Source organism: Gekko japonicus, unplaced genomic scaffold, assembly GCF_001447785.1.
Source record: "Gekko japonicus isolate JY-2015 unplaced genomic scaffold, Gekko_japonicus_V1.1 scaffold68, whole genome shotgun sequence".
Classification (NCBI taxonomy): Eukaryota; Metazoa; Chordata; class Lepidosauria; order Squamata; family Gekkonidae; genus Gekko; species Gekko japonicus.
In genome coordinates, this window is record NW_015169175.1 from 352,908 (window position 1) to 359,326 (window position 6,419).

Genomic DNA, 6,419 nt, shown 5'->3' on the forward strand with positions numbered 1-6,419 from the left:
TTTTCGCCCACATGGGCAATCTCCATCTTTTTTTAAAAAAATGTTCTTTTAAGCGCGCTATGGCGCTGTAACACAACCCCAAAGCAGCGCTATAGCAACCCCATTGGAATGCCTGGACCACTGAGATACATGAGATCACTACATCTGCCACCTGGAAACGAGTGGAAGCTCAGGCACGCCCACGGCCACACTTCTGGATTTGATTCTGGAATGTTAGGAAGGGAGGAAGGGATGCTGTCTGGGTTTGTAAACTGTCCTGCTCCCCCCACCCTTCCCTTACCGTGACTTTCAGGCTGCCTGGAATTTAAAAATCTCTTCATTTAACTTTTCTCCTTCAGGCACCTTAAATCAAACTGCTTCCCCCCACCCCACACAGTATTTAGGAACAGGACAACAGGCTGCCTTTTCGTTCCCCTCTTTCCCAGCCTCTGATTTACAAGTAGTTGTCTTCCCCAAGGAGAATTCCAGGAACTCAAAACCTGTGGCAGGATTTTAAAATTCCCCCCTCCCGCTTTTCAAAGCCACACTAGCTCCTTCCAGCCTTGCAAACAGCATCCTTCTCTTGATGGCCAGCATACATAGGCGTAATCTTCGTAGGGGCGGCGGGCCGTCAGCCCCAGCCGAAATTTTCAGGAAGGTGCTCAGCCTCCCCCGGGAGCCACCCTTGCTCCTAGCAAAGCAATGCCTCTGGCCCAGCCCCCGGGAAATTGGAAAGTCTACACCGTTGCCAGCATATAAGGATGCCATGCCCCCAGATGGGACCTGGGGATCCCCTGTACTTACAACTTATCTCCTGCCTACAGATATCAGTTCCCAGGCATAAAGTGAATGCTGTGGAAGGAGGAATCCATGACATTGTACTCCATTGAAATCACTGTTCTCCCCAGAGGGAGTGATCTCATCTATCTTAGTGGTCCAGGCATCCCAATGGGGTCACTATTGTGCTGTTTTGGGGTTGTGTTACAGCGCCATAGCGCTCTCAGAAGAACGTTTTTTAAAAAGATGGCGATCGCCCGCACAGGCGAAAAAGGACGTGAAAACCACATCACTGGAGGAAGCACTACAGGGCATTTTACACAACACCCCGTAGTGCTTCAGGAGCGGTAGAAGGAATTGAGGACGGCTTGGAAGCAGTTTGCAGTTAAAACGGCTCAGGAATGCTTCCTAAATGGGACAGAAGCGTTTCTGTCTGAAAGGGTAAATATATTCCGTCAAGGAACCGTTACTAAACCAGTTCTATCTGAAATGACAGACAGAAACTGTTAGTGAACAGTTCCTGAAACGGAACATATCGGCTGTCTGAAATTCCCCTCTGTCTGCTTGTTTCCCAGTCTCCTCTAGCCTCACACTGCAGTTTCCATACATACACACACAGGGGTCATTTCCTGCAGGAGCGCACAGGAGCGGAGCGCCGGCAGTAAAGAGCCCAGGGGGTGGGCACATGCAACAAGCCCCGCCCACTGCTCTTACCAGCCCTCCATCAGAGCAAGAAGCAGCCAGGTAAGTTGCAGAGCTCCCCCCGGTCCAAAGCAGTCCAGTGGCACCTTTAAGACCAGGCTTTATTCAGGTACAAGCTCTCCCTCCTCTGCGAGGACAGACTTGCACGTTTCCCCCCCCGCCGCCCAATAGCTAACAATCGAAAACAGTTCAGTGGAGCCTGAGCGGTGGCTGTTGCTTTCTGACACACTTCCGGTGATGTCAGGGGGTGTGGCATATGCAAATAAGTTGTGCTAATGAGTTGTGCTAATGAGCTCCTGCACCTCTTTTTCTACAAAATGACCCCTGCACACACACACACACACACAGACACCTGCCCCCTCAACCCACTTTTAAAGTATTTTATAACGGAATTTTATTATGTGAAACAGCAAAATCCAGTGCAAACATTTGTTAAAGTACACTGAAAGAGCATTATTCAGTGGATGTGAAAGCACCACATAGCCATTTCCTTGTGAAGTATGTATGCCCCTAGGTAGATTTCTTTATCTAGCATATTAAATCAGCATTCCTTCATCAAGTATTATTTAATCTGTGAGTTTTCATGATGATGGCAACGAAGAATGTGAATGGCCTTGATCAGAGTTCAAAATGTGCATCATCCAGAAAGGCAAAGTTTGGGAATTTCTCTGCCAGCTGTGTAACATCCAGTTTGGGTTTCAGAATCAACCAGGAATCCAGTGTCATCTTCAAGACTGACAAAATGTATTTCAGCACGAGGCTTTGTAAGTCAGAGTCCATTTCATCAGATCCCAGTGTGGTGGTAGTAGTTAAGAGTGTCAGAATAGTATCTGGGAGAACCGAGTTCAAATCCCCACTCATGCCATGGAAGCTTGCTGGGCGACCTTGAGCCAGTCACACACTCTCAGCCTAACCTACCTCACAGGGTTGTTGTGAGGGTAAAATGGAGGAGAAAAGAATGCTGTATGAAATGCGGTGCACAAATGAATTAAATAAATAATGCACTGAGCTTCTGATCTGCATTTCATTTATTTATCCCTCAGAATTGTTCAAAGCAGCTGTCTAAATAAAATATAACAAATTAAGCAACAACACATCTAACTAAACCAACACCAGCAGAAAAAGTTACAATAGAACAATTTTTTTAAAAAACCCTCAGGAATAATTGCCATTTGGGTTGCCAACTCCAGCTTGGGGAATTCCTGAAGATTTGGAACAATGGAAGGAGGAGAAGGAGGTTGGATTTATACCCCGCCCTTCACTACCTGAAGGAGTCTTAGAGCGGCTTACAATCCCTTTCCCTTCCCCTCCCCACAACAGACACACTGTGAGGTAGGTGGAGCTGAGAGAGCTCTCTTGAAAACTGCCCTTGAGAGAACAGCTCTGAAAGAACTTAGGACTGACCCAAGGTCACACCAGCAGCTGCATGTGGAGGCGTGGGGAATCAAACCCAGTTCTCCCAGATTAGAAGGTAGAGTCTGGAGAGGGGAAGAATCTTAGTGAGGATGTGGTGTCATTTTGGTTCCTCCAAAGCTGCCATGTCTTCCAGGGCAACTGATTTCTGTAGTTTGGAGATCAGCTGGAATTCTCAGAGAACTCCAGGCCCCCTCTTGAAGCTGATAAACCTAATAATCACTCAAAGCATTACTGGTGCATCTTCACCTAGCACCTAAACATCAGTAGCAAATGCACTAGGTAAATCTCAGGCAGGCGCTTGTCGCAGACATGTCACACCACAGCTGAGAGCCAGTTTGGTGTAGTGGTTAAGTGTGCGGACTCTAATCTGGGAGAACCGGGTTTGATTCCCCACTCCTCCACTTGCAGCTGCTGAATGACCTTAGGTAAGCCATAGTTCCATCAGAGGTGTTCTGGAAAAAGAACAGTTTCTGTCAGAGTTCTCTCAGCACCACCTGCCTCATAAGGTGTCTGTTGTGGGGAGGGGAAGAGAAAGGAGTTTGTAAGCTGCTCTGAGACTTCAAGTGAAGGGCGGGGTATAAATCCAGTCTCCTCCTCCTCCTCCTTCTTAACTCTGGTCACCATTTACCTCACCAATGTTGGTAGAAGGATCCAGAGATGAGTCTCAAAAAGAGATCTCAGTGAAAGGCAAGTTCAAATGGAAAGAGGTCCTGTTTTAGGGCAGTATAGGTCCAAACCAGCACTTGAATCGTGCCCAGCATAGATCTTATCACCCTGATGTGTCTTGTCACACTTCAGCCTAATACATATTTTCTGGGGGGGCTTCAAAAACAACCCCACATACAGCATATTACAGCAAACTGAATGGACAGCACTGTCAGGGCCTAAATATTCATTGCATTTCTCTCCACATCTTCTCTGGGTATTCACATGTGATTGCAAGTTTCTCTTTGAAACATGATTCAGATTCAGACAACAGGACACAAGGAAAAGGAGGATCATTAGAGTTCCCAGGACTGCCTTGGCAGATGCTGGGAGGTTTTGAGGAGAGTGCCACTGAAGAGTGGTATTTGGAGAGGATGTGGCATCCCTTCTGGGTGATGCCATAGACCTTTCTCCTAATCTCTATGATGAACACCGTAGAGAGATGGGGAAATTCCTGTAGCATCACTAAGGAGACCATTTTCCAGCCATTTCCCCCCTGTTCCTCAGTTTCTCAAGGGTAGGGCTCAGGACTGGAGTTTACTTGGCACAGATAGGAAATGAGTCACAACAAGCCTGGGCGAATGGTAAACCTAGGTATCAGCTTTACTCCTAATCTGAAATTGCCCCAGAGGGTGCTATTTGCCTTACTGAGGACTCCATGTGTACTGATGGGGTATACAGACAGAGGTATTTTTGGGGGGGGGGAACGCGGGGGAACACAGTTCCCCCGGGTGAGGTGCAGGGGGGTGGGGCACATGATGAAGCCCCGCCCCCTGCTTCTGCCCGCCCCACTTCCAGCCCTCATTCAGCCAGGAGGAGGCGGGAGAAGAGGGAGGGTAAGTTGCTTCCTCCCCGCCTCTCCCCACCCCTGCCTGCCTGGGGCCAGGGAGGGCCTTGGCGGGGCTTCCTCGCACTCCCGCTGGCCTTGCAGGTCCACCACCGGGCCCCTGATGTCAGGGGGTGTGGCATATGCTAATGAGTTATGCTAATGAGTTCCCCTAGCTCTTTTTCTACGAAATGACCCCTGTATACAGAGGTTCTTCCAGTGGGGCAAACAGCAGTTTCCTGGGGCCATTTCAGATCAGGAACATAAACAGTGGGGGGGGGAGCATAAACACCCTATCTATGTGCTGTACTCTTGATAGGAATCAAGACCACACACTTCTGGGAACTGATACCCCAGTATGGAATTCCAAGATACATTTGATTGTATGAGGAGAATTTGGGGAAACACAACATGAAACCAGATCATGTAATCACCAGATACTACGTAGTAATGTGCCACCTTTTGAATCTGAGCAAGAACGAAACATTCACAGGGCTGGCTTGAGGTTCCATCAACAAGCCATACGCCTGATAACCAGCCCAAACCTAAACTGTATATTCACGCACAGCTTTCTAACAGCAGGAGATTTGTTAGCCTCTGTCCCAAAGCCACGGTTTATCTGAAGGGTTATTCCCTGGAAAGAAAGAAGTGAAGCTGGCAACTGCATTCATCATGACAACCAGTGGACACTAGAGAGCAATATACTTATCTATATTAGCAGGAGAGAATTTATTAACATAACTCCAAACTACTTTCCTTTAAAGCCAGTATGCTTTGCTCCATTTTACAGCTGCCTAACATCTTCGGGGAAGGCAAAACAATAAACCTGAATGTGTATTGCTACCACAGCAGCTCTCTTTCTGAATGGCACAGTCCACAGTGTAGTTAACAAACCTAATTAAAGCATCTCCTGACAATGAAAACTAGTTAATGTAACTAAAAACGACAACCTCAGCATACGTATAGAGTGAAAATACGGAAGATGGTAAATTTAGCTGAGAGCTCCCAATAGGGTTGACAGCCACCGGCAGGATACTGGCGGGAGTTTGGGGTGTTGGGACGTGGGTGGTGCAATCAGCATTATAGCATCATGTCATTTTCTGGGGAAACCTGGAAGTGATGCCATTCTGCTCTAGGAATTGCAAGAAACTCTATGATAAGCAGAGGTCATTTCGGGGGGATCGCGGGGGATCGCAGTTCCCCCGGGTGAGGTACGGGGGCGGGGCACATGACGAAGCCCCGCCCCCTGCTTCCAGCCGCCCCGCTTCTGGCCCTCATTCAGCCAGGAGGAGGCAGGAGAAGAGGGAGGGTAAGTTGCTTCCTCCCTGCCTCTCCCCACCCCTGCCTGCCTGGGGCCAGGGAGGGCCTTCGCGGGGCTTCCTCGCACTCCCGCCGGCCTTGGAGGTCCACCGCCGGGCCCCTCATGGGGCTCAGCAGTGGAGCTGCAAGGCTGGTGACGGCGGCCGGGACCGTTGGGGGTGGGGTGTGTGGCCTTATGACACACTTCCGGTGATGTCAGGGGGTGTGGCACATGCTAATGAGTTATGCTAATGAGTTCCCCTAGCTCTTTTTCTACGAAACAACCCCTGATGATAAGAATCCTTTTAGAAAAAGGATATTTTCAGTTAAAATCACACTCATGGCACCTTGCTGTTTCCCCCAAATTGGTAGCATTCCAAGCCCCACAAACCCAAACGTCAAGAGATCCACTGTAACTGTAAATAATAATAATAATAATAATAATTATTATTATTATAATAATAGTATGGTCTATTCTGATAAAATACTGGGAACGTTCTGACACATATATTGCTTTCTTACAGTCTTACAATGCGTTCCTTATTTTGGGGCTCTTCCTATGGCTACCTTATATAGGCTCTTTCTGCACTGACAGCTTGCTCCGGAGAATCCGAGAACTCACACTTTAAGGGTTGACTTTGCAGTCACACGCATTCCCTATGCACGGGTTCCCCCCCCCCCCCGGGTTATTTATTTTTGTATTCTGTATGCATTC